Source organism: Talpa occidentalis, unplaced genomic scaffold (genome assembly GCF_014898055.3).
Source record: "Talpa occidentalis isolate TD23 unplaced genomic scaffold, MPIMG_talOcc4v2.1 talOcc4.6, whole genome shotgun sequence".
Classification (NCBI taxonomy): Eukaryota; Metazoa; Chordata; class Mammalia; order Eulipotyphla; family Talpidae; genus Talpa; species Talpa occidentalis.
In genome coordinates, this window is record NW_023604972.1 from 20,755,786 (window position 1) to 20,775,099 (window position 19,314).

The window sequence follows — 19,314 nt, forward strand, 5'->3', positions numbered from 1 at the left end:
AATTAAAAGCATGAATGTCTCTTAAAGGCTATATCATACTTCAGAACATTTAATCACACTAGTGTATCATGTGTGTATCACAGTAGGTTGAGGTGCCTGCAGGGAAGTGAGCTAAGAAGGAAGCATGATGGCGAGCAGTCTGGGGGTTAGTGGAGAGCTTCTGACATGTGAAGGTGTTGTAAAAGCTTAAGACCCAGGAAGAAGCTGGCGCTTGAGTGCTGATGCACTTAGGGCTCACATTTGCAGCAGGTCGCCTCATGGAAGATGGGGTAGATGTGCATAATGTATTCTCTCCTTTAATATGAGAGATTGAGTCTGTTTAGAAAAACATTACCTGTAAAGTGGATTTAACGATTTTTTTTTAAGATTTATTTATTTATATAAGCACTGGGTACAGTCAGAAGCGTGGAGGGTGAGCGGATTCACCAGAGCCAGAGCAGGGAGCAGAACAGACTGACAAAATACACTGCTGAGGAGAGCAGTGGGCAGCAGGAGAGGTCTGTGCGCCATGTGGGACCCTTGCCTATGGCCTGGGATCGAACTGGCGCTGCAGAGGCTGCAGGCAGCTTTGCAGCTCAGTGCTCAACTGCTGTGCCACCTGGGGAGGCCTGCAAAGTGGATTTAAAGGAGGGAAAATTACATCAGAGTAAACACAAACCTAGTAAAGAAGGGGTGATTGTTTTGTGTTGGGAATAGCCAAACTCCAGGGCATGGTGGAAGGTAGTGGTACTGTTCCTCTTTTCTTTTTTAAAAATATTTATATTTATTTCTTTATTATGCATACAGTAACAGGGGGGGGGTTAAGAAGATTCACCAGAGACAGAGTGGGGAACAGAACAAGCAGATCCACTGAAACACACTACTGAGGGGTGCAGCAGGCGAGACAGGAGAGATCTGCTGCATCATGTGGGTTAGCTCCCTGGCCAGGGATGGAACTCGTGCTGCAGTGGATGGCAGTAGCTTGATAGCACTAAGACTTTAACCCCTGTACCACTAGGGAGGCCCTCTTCTCACTCTTTTTTGGAAAGCGGTATGAAGAAACTGAAGTTCAGAGAAGTCAGGCAACTTGTCAGAGCCACTGAGATTACACTTTGAGTTGTCTAGCTCTAAATCTGTGTTTTATCATAGTGCCCATGCTATCTCTGTAATAAAGGGATTGCAACTCTTATCCAGGATCTGAAACAAGGGAAGGGTCAAAACTTAGAAAATTATCTTCTCCCATCAGGAAATTTTCCTCCCTTAGGTGAGAGGCATAAGATGATGCTTAAAACAAACAAACAAACAACAGTTGTTGAGGATTGAAGGTATGCAAAAAGTAGAGCTAGGTAGTAATTTTAAAATCCCTGAATTTCATGGTGTTTTTTTTGTTTGGAAGAAAAACAAGAAATAAGAGGAAAAAATGAGTGGTAGGAAGAGTGAAGGTAGGTCAAGATTGTGGGGAGGCTGGGGCAATCTATTGCTACACTGAAGAGTTTTGGGGTGACTGGAAGCCGAGTTTTCAGTTTTCTTGTTGACGTCAGTTGTGAGCTTTAGGAAGTTACCACTTCATTTGATATTCTTTTTGAAGTATATGGAACCATGTTTCCTAGTGACTCACTTCTGGAAAATTCTCTTTATGTTAAGTCTATTATGAATTGGCTCTTCAGAGGACCCTGTCAGAGTAGGCATTCTCTCCAGTGGAGGGTTGAAGATTGGACAGGAAGTTAAAGGCTGGGGTTGGAGGCGCAGGCTTGCCCTGAGTCTGTTCTTTAATCTGGGTTAGATGCCACGGGCATAACAACCTTTGCTCTGCTACCCATCGGGAGTCCTGTCTTGGGCCTCCACGGAGTGATGTTGATCGAGGTGGATGTGAGCTGTCAAGCACACCTTGCGATAAATGTGTGAGGGGTGTGTGTAACCACACTTCTGTTGAATTTTCTGCCTTATACTTCAATTTATGTTTCCCTGGGCCTCAGTCCTTCACCTATAAATGAAGAAATTGCGTTGAATGATTGCTATGATTTTTCTCAACTCTGAATCTGTGTCTGTGATGTCATTTTGGACCTGCTGTCTTAAATGGGCCACCTTGGGTAAGGAAGAGGGCCCCCCGAGCCCCCCTAGTCTTCCTTCTCCCCCTGACACCCCCTAGCTGTGACCTCGGACAAGAGACTGTCAATACGTGGGCATGTTCGTCCACAGCATGTTCGTCCACAGCACGGGGCTAACAGCCACCCTCGGGCGGTGGAGGGTTGATCCACATCACACCCTTAGAACCTTGCCTGGCTCAGATTAAGCACTTAGTAAGTGTTGGCCTTTGCCATCAATCTGTCACTGTCATCATCATCGTTGAATATAGGGGCAGAGAAAACCTTTGTAGTTGTTCAGTTCTGTTCCCGTTTTTTTTTAAAAAAATGAAAAAAAAAAAGTGAGCTGCCCAGAGGTGAAGTAGCTAAGGTTTTAAAACAAGTGTCTGACTCAGTCCAGAGTTCTGTTCATCACGGCGTATACACCATGACACTTAGATTTGCTCTTTCTTTCTTTCTTTTTTTTTTTTAATCACAAACCTCATGAATTAAGCATAAGCCTCTGGCTCAGTAGTATAGAGCAAGAGCAAAATGCTTTGGGCAGGGCATCATGATTTAGATTAGATACGGGGAGAACAGGCCAGAGAGACTCACATGGGCTTCTGCCACCAGCAGCTGCTCTGACCTTGCCTGCAGGTCATGACTCTGCCTTGACTTCCTCTTCCTGAAAATTGAGATGGGTTGGGCTACTCAACCATTTCTGAAGCTCTTTCGTTGCCAAAAATACTGTGAAGAATGTCTTCACTGCCAGAGCTACCGAACTCCGGGAAATAGTGCGCCAGCCAGATCCTCCAATTTTGGAAAACTTTAAAAATAGGAAGGAAATATATTTGTTTAGAAGAGTTTATAATTGTAAGCCTAATTAAAGCAGAGAATCAACCAAATGATACTTTGGGGAAGTTCTTTTTGCAGGGTAGTCAAGAAATCAGTCACTATGTTGTAGAGCAACCCCGATACAAAACGGGGTGCCTGACTGTGGGTCCTCACCCGCGCGCTTGAAAGGACTTATCAATGCTCTACTGCAGGCACACGGGAAAGGTTAATAAAAGGTTTATTTACAAGGGAAGGGGAAATGAGGAAATGTACAGCTCTGGGAGAAAAGTGGGAGACAAAGTTTTAAATGAGTCCTACCCGATCCGCCGATCAGGAATCCCAAAATGGCGCTCTCAGAGTTGGCCGCCAGCCAGGAGCCATGAAGCCAGGAGGTGAGCGATCGCGAGCCAGAGAGCGCCCAAGGCCCACGTGTTTGGTTTTTATACCCAACCTGGCTGCCCAACTCCACCCTCAGGTCCCAGCCACCCTCCCTTGGTGGTGATGGGATTTGTCTTTCCCAGTGTCCTGATGGCTTTAGTCTGGAGTGGGGGTGGGGTCCACAAAGCCTGTATGGGATTAACTCAGGACATCATTTCCCCCTAACAATTAGGTACACTGTACCTGCACCCTAAGAACTTTGAGACATTTGCTTAAGGACTTTTACACAGGTCCTTTGTGATGGTCTCCATTGTGTTGGCCTTTTACAAAAAATGTAAGCCTCCAAATTTAAAATATTACAGATTTAATTGTGAAACTTGACACTGGGAATACAAACCAAAGTGATGAACTTTTGTGCTTACGAGTGATGAACTTACAAGTGATGAACTTGTGGGCTCTTGTGTATTGATTATTAATAACTGGATAGTTGAAATACAGTAAATGTATTTATATGGTCATGTTACTGTAAATGGCCATGTTACTGAGTTGCTAGGTGAGTGGAAGGGGTTCTCGTCCCAGATTTGAAAATATATATAAAGTCATACAGAGGGGCTTAATACTTCATGGGAACCCTTCGAGTCTCCACCACCCACTTTTAGTTCAAATGAAAAAACATACCAAAGTTTGAGACCATCCATTCTGCAGTGTTTTGACTGAGATTGTGATCTTTGGAGTTCTTTCCACAGGGAAAGAGCTCCGTATGCTAGACCACCAGAGCATACAATTCTGTGTTAATTGTTTTGCAATAACCACACTATTTAGGAGAGTCATGTGGCATTTCCAGATATTCTTGGCCAAAAGATGCAACTTCTACAACCACAGTGTCAACTGTGATATATGAATTGTGATCGTCTCAGTGCCAGGTACTCGGGACATGGTGCCAGGATGAGAAAGACACAATTCTGCCCTCATAGTGTGTGAAGGTGCCTAACACCGCCATCCTGCAGTAGCTTTTCAGTGCACAGGTGGTAATTTTCCAAACGCAGCAAATCTCATTTGACAATCTCACTGTTGATATTAATCAGCTGAGTGTTAATTATTGTCCTTCTCAAAATCATGGTTTTCGGTGGGGGCGCCAGGTCTGTGGTTTGGATGTGGGTGTGAAGACAAGTCTGCGGTGTCCTGCAGCTTCCCTCTGCTGATTTGAGAGCTCTTCAGATCTCAGTATCTTTTTGACTTTAGTTCTGACTAAATAGACATAGAGCCTGCCGAGCCTGCCAGGCCCCTTCCTGTGAGGGATAGGGTAACTCTCCCTTCAAGTCCTTCGTGCAGACCTTGGGATGGGCATGGAAGCCTTCATGCCCACCTGGTGCCAGCTGTTACACTCAAAAGTGCAAACCAAGTAAGACTTGTGAGTCTTTTTTTTTTTTTAAAAGATTTATTTATGCATACAAGAGCTGGGGTACAGGCCAGAGATGCGGGGGTGTGGTGGTGGTGGTAGTGGTGAGAGGATTCATCAGAAACAGAGCGGGGAACAGAACAGGCAGACTGACTGAAATACACTGCTGAGGGGAGCAGCGGGCGAGACAGGAGAGGTCTACTTGCCACGGGGGTTGCTCTCTGGTCAGCCCAGGATTGAACTTGTGCTGCAGAGGCTGTGGATTGCTTCACAGTGTGGAGCTTAACCCCTTGCGCCACCAGGGAGGCCCAAGATTTGTGAGTCTTAAGAGACATCCCTCCCCCCGCAATGTCACTGGGAAAGGAGGTACTGGCTGCCCTTTTTTTTAATTTAGTGTGGGCTTAGAGGTTTTAGTCTAACTAGTAAGGACAATTTAAACAATGGCTATATTTCATTCCAACTAAAAGCAAGTCATGGGGATCTGGTTTGACCTAGAAAAAGAGCCCTGCACCGGGAGGCCGGGTTCTGTCCTGTCTGGCCTGGTGACTGCATGCCTGTCATTCCAGAGTCCTTCCTCTGAGGCTGCTTCCTGGTATAATGAATGAATTTAGTGAGTGGTTGGAGGGATGGACCGGCATGGTCTGAGGCATTGGAGGTGGAAATCCTAGAGATAGAAACCCAGGATGTGCTTGAGTGGGACTGGGACCCCTTTCTGCCCCTCCTGTCCTCATTTGATGAGTAGGGAGCTCTCAGGGCAGAGCAGACGGAGCCCCATCATGGGGGGATCCAAAATGAGGATCAGAGCAGGGTGCTGGTGTTTGGAGATTGGAGGCTGGGGAAGCCTGGAAAGGTTGAGAGTGGGCTATGCTTCTGGAGATCTGGCTGCCAGTGGAGGATGAATGGATGCCTATATGGGGCAGGATAGAGGCAAGGCTGCAGGGTTGGGGGGTTTTGGGGTACCACTGTTTGAGATTTTGGGCTCACAGAAAGAATGTGCATTCTAATGACTGGGAAGATGGAGAAAGGAGAGTAAGAATAGAAGCCATGTTCTAGTTTTGTTTTGTTTTTTAATTTGTTTATTTATGCATACAAGAGCTGGGGTGCAGGCCAGAGGTGTGGGGTGGTGGGGGAGGGGATTCACCAGAGACAGAGTGGGGAGCAGAACAGGCAGATGGACTGAAGCACACTGCTGAGAGTGTTATAGGACAGGGAGAGGGGCAGCTCCACCCTCCTTTGGGTGCGGCAGGGAACCTGGAACTTCCCCCTTTCCTGGGGACCACCCTGTTACAAGAGGAGCAGTGGGCAAGACAGGAGAGGTCTGCTGCGCCATGTGGGAATCTCCCTGCCCGGCCAGGGATTGAACTCCATCCACAGCACTGCGCTCAACCCGCTGCGCCACTGGGAAGGCCCCATATTCTAGATTTTTATTTATTTATTTTTTCATATTCTAGATTTTTAAACTAGTTACCTGGAAGCATTTGGGAAACAAGGACTAAGGGAGAGAGAGACCTCTTTCGGGGCAAAGAGAATAAGCTTGATTTCCATGTTTCCTGCCTGAAGTTTGAGTGCTTCTTAAATGGGCTTCTGGAAATCTGAGTCAAGTTTAGGAAAAATTCAGAGCTAAAAATGTAGATTAAAAAATGATCTTTGTCGACTTTGGAGGAATGAATGAGATCCCTGGAGAGAGTCAGAATGTGGAGAAAAGCAAAACGCTATTAAGAGCCTTCCCCATCCGAAATGGAAGTGCATTTTACTATGTGCATTCTAAGGAAGATAATTGCATTAATTAGATTCCCTTACTCCATTTCTCCCTGCAGGGCTTATCTTTATTTTTTTCCTTCTTCTTTTTATAATCAAGATGACGTCTCACCTTTGAAATGTTAATGTCCAGAGACTACACGTCCCACGTGGTAGAGAGTATTCTTGTTCCCTGATGTGGAATCAAGGGTAGACCAGAGTTCAGTCTCAACAAGTCACTGAAGCTTTTTGACACACATTACCCATTCGTCTGGCATGGGAAAAACAACAGAGCTTGACTGAGTTCCCAGCAGCAGCTCTTGGCTAGTGCAGCCCAGTCTTTATCTCTTGTCAGCCTTGGTTTCAGTGTTGGTTCTCTAGGAATGTTCCTGATTGTAAAATATCTGGTCTGATGAAGATGAAGTCAGCGCCCTTCCGCCCCCCTGGCCTCTCTAGAGGGGCCGAGGGAGGGGCAGAAAGGGAAGTGGTGGGAACTGTTGCTCAGAAAACTCTGGAAGGTAGAGGAGGTTTTTGGTGCCTTTTTTTTTTTTTAAGATTTATTTATTTATGCATACAAGAACTGGGGTGCAGGTCAGAAGTGTGGGGGGTGAGAGGAAGCCCTTGATTCAGGGACTTTGAGCCTGAGCTGCATGGACAGGCACTTGGTCCTCCAGGGATATTCCGCCTTCCTCAGTGAGTCGGTGCTGTTCTGCATAGTGCTCCTAGCGCTCCTTGGAAGAGAGAATGTTACATTCTGAGCAGAATCTGACTGTCTCCTTTCCTTTGCATTTAGGAACTTGCTTGTGCCTTTCCCTGTGACAAGTTGTCTGAGGCAGTGACTTATGTCCGGTGTTTCCCTTTTCCGAGCTGAAAGCCCATGGCTCCTCCCCTCCTCCTGTTCATGGATTTGCAGGTGCCTTCTGATCCTCGCTGTTGCATTTAAAACCTCCCCAAATTGAAAACAAAACCTCCTGAGTGACCAGCAGCAGGAACGGACTCTGTGGCTGCTGCGACCCTCTTTGTCAGGCTGCTGCTTCTGATGCCAAGGCTTTGTTCCTTTCATTCCTTCGGTATCCAGGCCACTCTGCTGGCTTATCCTGGGCTTGCAGTCAACTGAAATCCTTAAATCTTTCTCGCATGAACTTTTGACAAGCTGGGTTTACCCTTGGGTTATCTGCCTGACTGAGGGCTTTTATTTTTTGCAATTTACAGTGATCATGTACATATATCACTGTGTTCCTGGTGTAGATTTTTTTGGTCTTTTATATTTCCGTTCTGTATTTTTTAAAAAAGATTTATTTGTTTATGCATACAAGAACTGGTGGGGGGGTGGGTGGTGATAGGATTCACCAGAGACAGAGTGGGGAGCAGAACAGGCAGATCTACTGAAATACGCTGCTGAGGGGAGCAATGGGCGAGGCAGGAGAGATCTGTTGCGCCATGTGGATCAGCTCCCTGGCCAGGGATGGAACTCGTGCTGCAGTGGCTGGCGATAGCTTGATAACCGCTGTGCCACCAGGGAGGGCCTCCATTCTGTATTGTAATTTATTTTTATAGAATGGTACTGTTTTGGAACAGGAATTGAGTTTAGGAGAGCACCATTCATTTCCTTCAGTGGGACACTTGTCAGGGGTCGGGGAGGGGGGGCGTGGAGAAGATGATCAGCTGCTTTCCCGCACTGGCAGTGCAGGCAGGTCATGGGGGAGGACTGGGCGCAGGTGAAGAATTCAGACTTGGACAACTTGGTTCTGATGCTGTTTTTTGATGCTGTTTCATTTTTGTCTTGTGTATTTTTTTTTATTTTATTTATTTATTTATTTATTTATTTAAGATGTATTTATTTATTTATACAAGCACTGGGTACAGTCAGAAGCCGGGAGGGTGAGAGAATTCACCAGAGCCAGAGCGGGGAACAGAACAGGCAGACTGACGAAGAAATACACTGCTGAGGGGAGCAGCGGGCGCAGAAGGAGAGGTCTGTTGCGCCATGTGGGACCCTCGCTGGTAGCCGGGGATTCAACCGGCACCACAGAGGCTGCGGGCAGCTTTGCAGCCCAGCACTCAACTGCTGCGCCACCAGGGGAGGCCCCATGTCTTGTGTATTTTTTTTTATAACTTTACAAAGTAAGAAGAAAGTATTTGTCACTTAATTCTGCTTTTGAGTATCATGTGCTAGGATGCAAAATGAATTTTGTAAACATGTTTTGAAGTTGTCTAGCATATCATCTGAGAAAGCCAAGAAGCAGCAAATAGTATTGTTATTGCTAGATTTGGTATTATATGAAGTCCAAAATAGGTTGAGTGAAAAATGGACTAGAGCACTTCTAACTAATGGCCTTTACTGGCCAAAGTTCTCATTTGCCTGTTGATCAAAAGTAAAGCAAAGGAATGGCTACTTGAGTGTAGTTTATTTTAAGAAAAGGACGGAGATGATATGAGAGAAACTTCCAGTTTCTATCTCTGATTGGAGTCCAGGATTCTTGAACACCTTTGGTAGATTTTATTTAAGAATGCGGTCGATGATGTAAAAGCTAGCGTGGTATACTTAAAAACTAAAGAAGTCACTGTCGTCTGTGAGACACACAGAATCCACTCTGGTAATTGAATCTGGTAATCATACTTTTAGGAAGTTCACATTTTAACATTGGCTTGAAAATTGAATGGGTCCATGGCAGGGTCGTGACTGGGCGGCAGTGTCTTGTCTGTGCACGCTGTGTGCTGCACAGAGGCCCCAGCCAACATCACGAGCAGGGCCTGAAAACCAGGAGTGCGTCACTAAAGTCAAAATGTGTCAGCCATGACAGGGTCCCATTTATCTGCAGCCCTATGCCCATCACAGCTCTGGCCCAGAACTGTCGCATTTCCGTAAAATGGAAGTAAAGGTGTTTTGTCAGAGAGCTGGTGTGAGATAATCTAGTAAAACTCAGTATCTAGCACATTTCTGGCTTTCATAAGAGAGCAGTTTAAAGTATGAAGACCCATTCAAGTGATGGTGCAAGAAGTTAAGCTTCTCCCCCTGGCATGGTGCATGTGATGTTATAAAATATTGGTAGTGTTACTTTCTCTGTTTGATATTAGGTAAGGTTAGAAAATAAAGCCATTTTATTGCTTTTTTTCTTTCATTTTAATCTATGGAGTTTACCCATAGCACTTCAGTGTATTTTCAAGTAAATGTATTTAAATGGAGGTGAAATAGTGTTATGTTATCCACTTTACACTTTAAAGTGGAGAAATATTAAACTGTTGGTTCCTCTCACATTAAAATACATGTGTTTCATAAACACTCTGACACAGGCCTGCAGGGTCCATGGACAGGAATCAGACAGTGCCCTACTCCCAGCCCAGAGTGTGGTGAGGGGGACAGACTCAGTGCTGGGACCACTGGCCATGGAACCGGAGATGGAGTGGAGAGGTTTTACCTGGATCTGGAAGAATAAGCAGATGACTGTGGAGAACATTCTAGAGCAAGGCTCACCTGCTTGCCTGCAGTTGACAACTATGAGCTACAACTCAAATAACTTTCTTGAAATGAGGATTCAAAAGTAATTTTGTCATGTTTGCCCTGTTCTCCCATTTGCAAGGGTAAAATAGTTGATGATTGAAAATAATTTTCCATCTGTTTGTATATTAGATTAAGTTGTCATAGTCAAGGAAGAGGCAGTCAGTCACATCAGACTTAAATGGAGTATTTGTAGCATTTTAAAAGAGTTATAATGTTTTTATATTGATGAAGAATGTACATTGTGTAGAAATTAATTCCATAACTCTAACTAATGGATACTTAAGTTCTACCCAATTAGAATTTGCCTTCTCTATTGACTGCATCTCACCGTTTTAATTTCTCTTTGTAGACTTTGATGGCTATAGCTTCTGGCACAGCTTCCCCATTTTCAGCAGATTTATGTTTGCACTGGGCTGGTGGATGGCTTCGTTCATTATTCATATATACAGTATTCACACCATGTTCCTACGAGAGATAAGTGATCTTATCTTTGAGTCAGTAATAGCTGCCCCCACCTCTTACTACCTCCGGGGCTTACTGTTGTCCAAGAGTCCTTCACCTGGTAACACCTATAAAGTCACAGTTATTTTTATACTGCATTAGAGTTCTAGCACATACTGTAAAAATACTGTATGTGCTCACTGTTGCTTTGCATTATTGTAGTTATTCAACTTACCAGTACATGTTGGTAAATATGGTAATAAGCAAATAATAAAAGGTAATTCCTTTTTAGTATAATTAAGTTCCTTTGTATTCTCTTGTGTTCTGTTTTATGTATTTGAAAACCTTATTCTGAGAAGGGTTTGTCGGCTGGCTGGCTGTTGCAAAAGATTTAGGAATCTCTACGTTGGCCCCTGGGGTGCACTTGGGAGGGCAGGCCACCATTTGCTCAGGGAGCATTGGTAAGAATGTGTGGGTATGTAATTACAAGCTGAGCAAGGTCTCTCACCTAAGACTCCTACTAATCCCGTGCAACCCTTGCCTGTTGCCCCAACCCGCAGCAGCTCACAGCTTAATACAGCCTCGGCAGCCCTTGTGTTCATTGTAGTATGTGCTCACCCCCAAACAAAAGAAAGGCTTAAGTGCATTCTCTGTAGCCTTTGAAAAAATACATTAAATGATTTCCATCCTAAAGTGGTTAAAATAAAAATAGCCTGGGTACTAGGGTCAACCTTCAGCTGTCCAGAAAAATTTTATAATCCAAAGTCACTTAGTTCTAGTTTCTGGTTTACTATTTTTACATCATTTGTTCCTTCTGCAAATATTTGTTGCATGCCTCACTCTGTGCAGGTGTTTTTTTTTTTTTTTTTTTTTTTTTTTTTTTTTGTGCAGGTGTTTTGTTGGAGATAGTCACAGATTTACTGTGGTTTTCTCTTCTGAAGTCTACTTGAGATCTTTTCTTGTCATTTAAAAACCTCAACGTAATGAAATTTTTATTTTGAATTACCATAGTTTATCTATTAAGCAAGTTTATTGAGTGTGCCAGGCACTGTCCTAGGCTCTCTGGATTGCGTATGTGAGCAAACTTGACAGTTTTCTCTAGGAGCTGTCATTCAAGCATTTAGGTGTTTCATGCTGTGAAGTTTACAGGACTGTCCTGAATGCACACAAAACCTGTTTGTCATTTACAGACCTCTGTGGTTTACAAGGCAGTGGTTTTCACACTTTGTTCCTGTGGGTCCTTGCGATATCTCAGGGCTGGCAGAAGTAGCAAGGAGACTCCACCTGCCGCTTCTTACACCCCTTTAACCAGCATGCCTGCTCCCACACAGGTAGGCTTGCTGGAAAGTTAGGGGACAGTTCTGTTGTCTACGGATGTTTGCAAGTGTGAAATTTTAAAGTTTGACTGATATTGTCTGTTGCTGACTGATATGGGATAAAATGTTGTCATTTTGCCACTCCTGTACTGAAAGGCAGTTGGAAGAGTGGCAAACCATTAGACGTTGTTACTCGAGTAAAGAGTCAGCCTTTCTTTGCGTATTTGAAGCATTTATTGGGAGCAAATACATGCTAGCTCTATACTAACAACTTTCTCATTCTTTGTATAGCTTTATTCTCAAAATGACCCACAAGGTAACTGGCAGCATACGGTTTTGAGAGAAGAGAATGCTAAGGTTGGAAAGGGTTGGGTGACTTGCAGAATTGGAGCAAGGCTGCAGAATTGGAGTTTATTTCAGCTTTCCAGTTGGGGGGTGAGATGGGGAGGTGGGTAGAGAATCCCTGGTGGGGTCTGTCAGTGTGGTCCATTTCCAACTCCAGCTGGAGTTAGGACTGACTTTTTTACATAGTTGTGAGGAGCCCAGTGAGAGTTCCTATCTCTTAGAAGGCTATACTGTTGCATTTTCTGCTCCCAAAGCCCCCTTTCTCTCTGAATGGAATGTTTCTCTGGTCTAGTAAGCAACTCTAGATTTACTGTCACATTTTCTCCTTCTTGCTTCTCTCCTCCTACCATGCATGCAAATGCTGTAAATATCCTAAAATTCAACCAGGGGCCTTGGCAGTTTAAGCAAAGAGAGGACGCTCATCACACATTTGCCAGAACGACGTAATATTGAGCAGAGTTCATGGTAATTAACCTTTGGTTAGTTGGAATTGAATCCTGAATAGGTTAGAACAAATTGTTTGTTTGTTTTGTGTTTGCTTGTTGTGGTGTCTGCCGTGAATGGAGTCGATGCTGGGTCTCAGAAAGGAATGAAAAGGTTTCTGCTTGGGCTGACATGTCTGTGCGGAGTGTCCAGGATGATAAAAACTAGTTGCAGAACACTGTGAGCCTGTATTGTTTGAGAAGGAAATTACCATCTAGCACCCACAAAGAACCACCTCTAGGAAATCAAATGGTTAGCCAGGTATTTTTGGCCTTGGGATTATGGGTGACTTTAACTTGTTGTGTTTCCGTATTTTTCCCTTATGTGAATTTACACTTACTCCTAGAAATAAAAGATGTCAAAAGAAAATCTCCTGCTGAGTTTAAAAAGGAGACTGGATTCCTGAGAAATCCTAAATCAATTAGTACTTGTTTTGCCTTGGTCCTTGAGGTTTTGCTTTTTAGATCAAGGCAAGATGCATCTGCTTAGCTCGCTCCTTGCCTGGGCCTTCGAGTAGGGCCCTGACCTCAGCTCTGGGAGAGAGTGCAGGGTGGGGGAAGGACAAGGCTCTGCCCTGACCTTTCTGCTCAGTAGTAGCCTGTCTGCTACCTCTTGACCTTTTTTTATCATTTCAGTTCAGCCCTGACCTGGAGGCTCTCATGCTGACACAGTGGAGACCCCGGGTCTGAGTGGAGGGAGCAGAGTGTGCACAGGAGGGAAGCCTCCCAGAGGGAAGAACACAAGTTTTATATTCCTTTGAAACGAGGAGATAGAAAGGAGAGGAATTCAGGAGCAACGCCCACATGTCCCAATAGCTGCCTCAGTTCTGACAAACTGCTTCTATCGTGTATATTTTAAGGACACATAGTGAGATTGTGAGGTGCTGTCTGGGGCTCATCGTACGTAAGTCCCGGGTATTGCATTTTGCTGAGAAGGAAGATTCCAGTTTGATGCAAAGACTAGACGTAGCCTTAGGAAGTGCCTCACTCCCCAGTGTGATGTCTCGGGGTGCTGTTCCCAGTCATGCTGAGCTACCTGGTTCTGAGACCAGGGCAGGCCCTTGGGGATGGTTGCTGCTGGTTGCCTGGCTCTGAATTCCACAGGTGACCCAGGGAGCGCTCTCTTCCTCACTCAGTGCCTCTGTGGGAAGATCTCTTACCTAGAGATTTCCCTGCAGACCTGACTGCACCCCATCCAGTTACTTGGTTGGGTTTTCATTGAGGTGGATTTTGCTTACTGGTAAGCAAAGGAGGCATGTGAATCCCAGAGAGATGGCAAGGGCACCTGTGGCCCCAGTGGCCTGTTACTCAGGACTGACATGGCTCCATTGCAGACATGTACCCTGGTGCCAGGGAGAAGGAAATTAACTTTCGAGAGATGCAAAATCATTTGAGTGGCACCTTCAGACCTACGTGTGAGGCAGTGTGTAGCTAGCTGCCTTTGGTCCTGCTCCTCATTCTGCATAGCAGGGAGCAGAAGGGGGCATGGGAATAGCATGTACAAACGTCATTAAAATGTGAGTCCTACTTTCGTTCTTTCTAAACAGTTTTTCATGTGGCCTAAGATTTGATATAGGAAAAAGTTGAGTCAATTTGTTGGCTGATTTCATCCTAAGAAGGGCAGTGTTCTGTCAGTATTTAAATTATCCTATTTATTCTTAGTAACCTGACGTACACTCTGTACTGAGATTTTGTGTTTCTCTCCTTGCACTTCTGCTGCAGTGTCAACAGTCCACTTTGTTTAGTCATTTGTTTACTTCTTTATTCCCTCTTTTGAGATTGTAGAGTCCCTGAAGAACACGACCTGTGTGTGACTCATGTTTGTATTCCCCATAGAATGTAGCATAAGGTCTCATGCATAGTGGGAGTGTGACTAACACTCTAGTTGCAAGTGACAGTTGCTGATTGTCCAGTGGCATGATCACAAAGGGGGATTTATTGGCAGAAGAATCCCAGTTTAATAGCTTCAGGCATAGCTGGATCCAGGTAATCAAACACCAGAACCCTCATCCTCACCCCCTCTCTCCCTTTTTCTCCCTCTGGTCTTTGCTTTACCTCCTCTGGGACGCCATAGCATCCCTTTGAATGTGGTGGCACCCGCAGTTCGCTGCTTATAGCATAAGAATTTGAGGTCTGAAAGCAGGATTTCTCAATCTTGGCACTGCTGACATCAGGGGCCAGATAATTTTTGAATGTGAGGAGTTCTGTGCATTCATTGTAAAATGTGTAATAGCATCCCTGGCCTCTATCTAGCAGGTACCAGTAGCACCTCTCACCCTCCAGTTATGATAACCAAAAATCTCTCCAGACATTGTCAAATGTCCCCTGGGGTGGGGGAGGGGGTGCAAAATTGAGCCTGGTTGAGAATCATTGGTCTAAAGTAATAGCCAAGTTTCTTTCTCTTTTTTCCTACCAATTTCATTAAACACCAAGCCTTGAACTGACCAGTGGTAGAGTGGGGTGATAGAATATGCTGGTGGACTGAGTTCAGGGATGTTTCTGAAACCTGCAAATGCCAGTGCCCCACCTCTAGACAGGCTGCTTCATCTAGACTGGTGTGGGCAAGACATTAGTTTTTCCATCACTGGCAATTCCATGTGTCGTCATATGTGAGTTGTGAATCAGTGCATAATCAGTGCACTAAATGAAGAGGGTGGGACTTTGAGGATATATACTCCCAGGTCCAGCAGTTGTGACTTCCATCACTATTTCTACTGACAGATCAAAATGTCCTGACTTAAAAATTGTTTTAGAAGGTTCTCCCTGGTGGCGCAAGGGGTTAAGACACAACCTATGAAGCTATCCGCAGCCACTGCAGCACAAGTTTGATCCCTGGCCTGGGAGCTGCCCACATGGCACGCAGCAGACCTCTCCTGACTTGCCTGCTGCTCCTTTCAGTAGTGTATTTCAGTCAGTCTGCCTGTTCTGTCCCCTACTCAGTCTCTGGTGAATCCTCTCACCCCCTCCCCCACCTCTGTCCTGTACCCTGGTTCTTGTATGCATAAATAAATAAATCTTTTTAAAAAATTGTTTTAGAAAATTAGCATAATTTCACTCACTCTTTTCCTGCCTTCTCCAGGCTCCTTGGTTAGAGCCTGCAGCTATAAATTACTGCAAAAACATTGGATTTTAGTTTGTAGAAAACTGTTGGTTTAATTAGAAGGTTGTAGTGAACCTTTGAAATGATTAGTTTAGAGAATGATGCTGGACTTTGTATTTGCATAGACTTTTCCCATGGCATTTATAAGCTACTAAGTGGATTTAATTTATCATTTCAGAACTGAGGAAGCGAAACGCTCCTACCTCTCTCTTACATATGATGAAAGATCAGGACCCAAAGGACAGAAAGAGGGCTGAGTGAAGGTGTGTGGCTGGCAGTCATTAGCATTTCTTATGTGCCAGATGCTTCCTCAACCAGCCAGTGAGCACATTTGATCTTTCTTTTGAGAAGATGTAACGTATTAATCTGACCTCTCTGCTAATTTTAAGTGCAAAGCAGGAAACGAGGCAGTGGGTCCCCATGAGAAGCCCCCACACATGGCAGAGAAGACAGAGCTCCCAGGACCTGCCCTTTGAGGCAGGTAGTGAGTCGCTTTGCTCATGATTGTGCTGTGGCATTTGTCATGTTATATGGGAAATCACATATTTAGTCATGTCTCTTACTTCCTGGACTCTGACCCTCATAAAGTCATGCAGACTCAAGTCTTACTCATGTGACGTGTATTCACGAATTTCTTAAATGTTTTGTACGAAGTTCAAGACGTGATATACAGGGAAGAAATACTTGGCTTAATTTAGGACAGTGATGCTGAATTAGGACAGTGATGCCGAATAGATTCTTTTGTTTGCATTTCTGCTTGTTTTAACTCCCCAAAGTGAGAGAACATTTCTTCCAAGGGACAAAACACTTATTTTTGTGGATTCAAAATGTTTTGATGTTGAATGACAGGAAAAAATGCTAGAATTTTAAATACAAGGCTTTTCAAAAATTCCTTTGCTATTTATTACTAGTTGGCAGAAAAAGTGTAGATGTAAAATAAAATGAATCTTTATTCTAAATATTGTTTCAGGAATTCTTAAGTCCTTGTGAATAAAACAACACTTGCAATTTTTATAATCCTGAAAATCCTTAAATCCTTAGAAAGTTGACTCATGCTTAATTAAACAAGGACTTTATTTACAGAAATGAATAATTCTTATTCTCACAGGATATCATTTTCTGGCTGTTTAGAAAACAATATTCAGTTCTTTTTGCAGAAATTTCATACTATACTGTATGTTTGTTAGTATGTGAATTCTGAAACTTGTTTTGGTTGTGAAATAAGTGCCAATTTACTTTAAAATTGAACTTGCTAAAAGCTCAAATAGGTCAACAGAAGAGCAGTTTAATAAACTTTGATGTCTAAAAAAAGCTTATTTCTTGAATGTTGATGATGTCATTTTAATTATTTAACACTTTTCCTAATGTAAAAGCGAGTAAAACCACGTACCAAATCCTTATGGTATTCCAGTAAAATATTCAGATTCTTGTTTTTGTTTTACTTAATTTTGATTTATATTATCTGCTTATCTGCAGTCGGAAATGACATATCTCGTACTGCTGTGACTAAAGAAAGATTTGTGTTAAAGGTCCCTAGATCATATCTGTGGGAATAAACAGCACTGGCCTCAGCATATTTGCCCTAAGAGGGTCTGCGTAATTGCAGTAAATATTACGACTGTAAGCATATGTTTTTATAGACTAAGTTTTCACCTTAAGAAACTTTTCAGCTAAGTTGGCTTATTTGGGGTGGGGGAGAATGCTATTCCCTCCCCCCCCTTTTATTTTTGCATATCTCTGTAAGCTGTCAGCTTTAGTGGATTTGTCTCCATCCTTATTCTCAAATCACCTCCTCTCCTTGACAGAGTGCCACTTCCCTTGGCATCTCTGACGGCTTCCTTCTCTCTTCATGGAATGTTTCTTTCTGGTCTAGTAAGCCACTCTGGGTTCACTGTCTCAATTTCTCCTACTTAACCTCTCCTCCCCAACATTGCACACAAATGCTGTAAATATCCTAAAAACGCAACCAGAGGTCTTGGTACTTTATGCAAAGAGAGGGTGCTCATCACTAAATGGTCTCCTGAAAAATCCTCTTTATTCTTGGCCCTCCCTGGTGGCCTAGGGGTTAAATCTCAGTGCACCCACACATGGCGCAGCAGACCTTTCCTGTTTCCCCTGCTGCTCCCCTCAGCAGTGTCTTTCAGTAGATCTGCTTCTTCTGCTCCCCACTCTGTCTCTGGTGAATCCTCCCCGCTCCCTGCACCTCTGGCCTACACCCCAGTTCTTCTATGCATTAATAAGTACATCTTTAAAAAAAAAAAGGACATCAGATTTTTAACTGTTTGCAATATACTGTTGAAACTGTGTTTGGTACTGTGCCTTCAAATATTGTGATATTGTCTTATTTTTTCTAGTCAGGATTCCAGTAATTTCCACACCCCCCCCTTTTAATCCCAGTTATCTCCTTTATACCCACACTATACTCAGATCATCAGAGCAAGAAGAGAGAGGCACTGGTCTTTGACGAAGGCTTGTCTTGTAGTGATTCTGACTGAAGTTACAGGAGAGATAGGTGGTTGGAAAATAGCTACAGCTCAACCATAACCAAGATATGTGTGCTTTTCAGCTTCTTCTGACCCTGAAAGAACAACCAACTTCTCCACTTTCTTGTGTTTATGGTGTTTGTTTGAGTCAGCGTAAATTCATGTGACTTTACACATTTTTTCTTCCCTTTTGATGATTCATAATGAAAGACACAATGACTTCAAGTTCAGCTGAAGACCTAACATGTAGGTACATCAAATATTTTAAAAAGCCCCAAAAGGCCCAATAGGCCTAGAATTTTCTGTTCAGAGAGTAGTATGGGGTTAATAGTAGTGAGGACTCATGTGATTCTGGTTAAATCATTTAACATACTTGCTCAGAAAAGCACAATGTTCTTGTATGAATCGAGGGTTTTTTTTTTTTCCTTTTGAGAAAATCATTTTTTACCTCACAGAAAAGATTTTTATCTGAAAAATCTTAAAAGCTTTTTTTTTAAGAGAAACTAGTTATTTTTGCTAAGTCCTGTAGTAGTTGGTGAAAGTGTGAATGAAATAGACTTCTTGCCTCCCGCTTCTCTCTGCAATATATTTTATATTGATCAACAATTTAGGCCTCCACATGTTAGATAATTATTTGGCATCAGTGGGTGAGCTACAGCATAAGTAAATACTCAGTGCAAATGGTTGGCGTGTGTTGGAATTGTAGTTTATTTAGTATCATTTAGATCTGATGCTTCAGGGATCTATTGTCTAGGCCCTATAAAGTACCTTGAAAGGATGTATCATAATCTTCACGGTAGAGATTTTGTCTTTTTAAGGTGGACTTGGTATGAAGTCACAGAGAAAACAGTCTTTGTGTCTTTGGGGATTATGTCATGAACACAGATTCTAGTCTTGCCTTTAAAATCGACTAAAACCACCTCCCTTTACTCTATGTGTTGAGTTTTGACCTGAATTGAAAAGGTTTTTTAGGTTTTTGTTCTCTGTAATGTTGTAAAAAAGACATTGGACTCTTGGGTATTGGGCCTTCAATTGAATTTTCTTTACATTTTAGAAAAGGAAAAAATGGCTTTAACTGTTAGGTCATGATAAAAACTAGGCCCTTCTTTTTGAAGATTGAGCTCATGCCCGCCCCGTCAACACTGTGGCTGCATGTTGTCCAGGGATGGCGCAGGTGCCTGCTGGCCACTGGCTGTGGGTTCACGGTCGTGTCTACTGCTCCTCTGAAGGGGCTTGACGGAGACTCTAATGAGAG

General features: G+C 43.5%; 1 protein-coding gene across 3 annotated transcripts in view; it reads left to right on the forward strand.

Annotated features, from left to right (window-relative positions):
* TBC1D1 (TBC1 domain family member 1) overlaps positions 1-19,314 on the forward strand; it is a 193,676-nt gene that overhangs the window by 74,097 nt on the left and 100,265 nt on the right. The window lies entirely within an intron of this gene.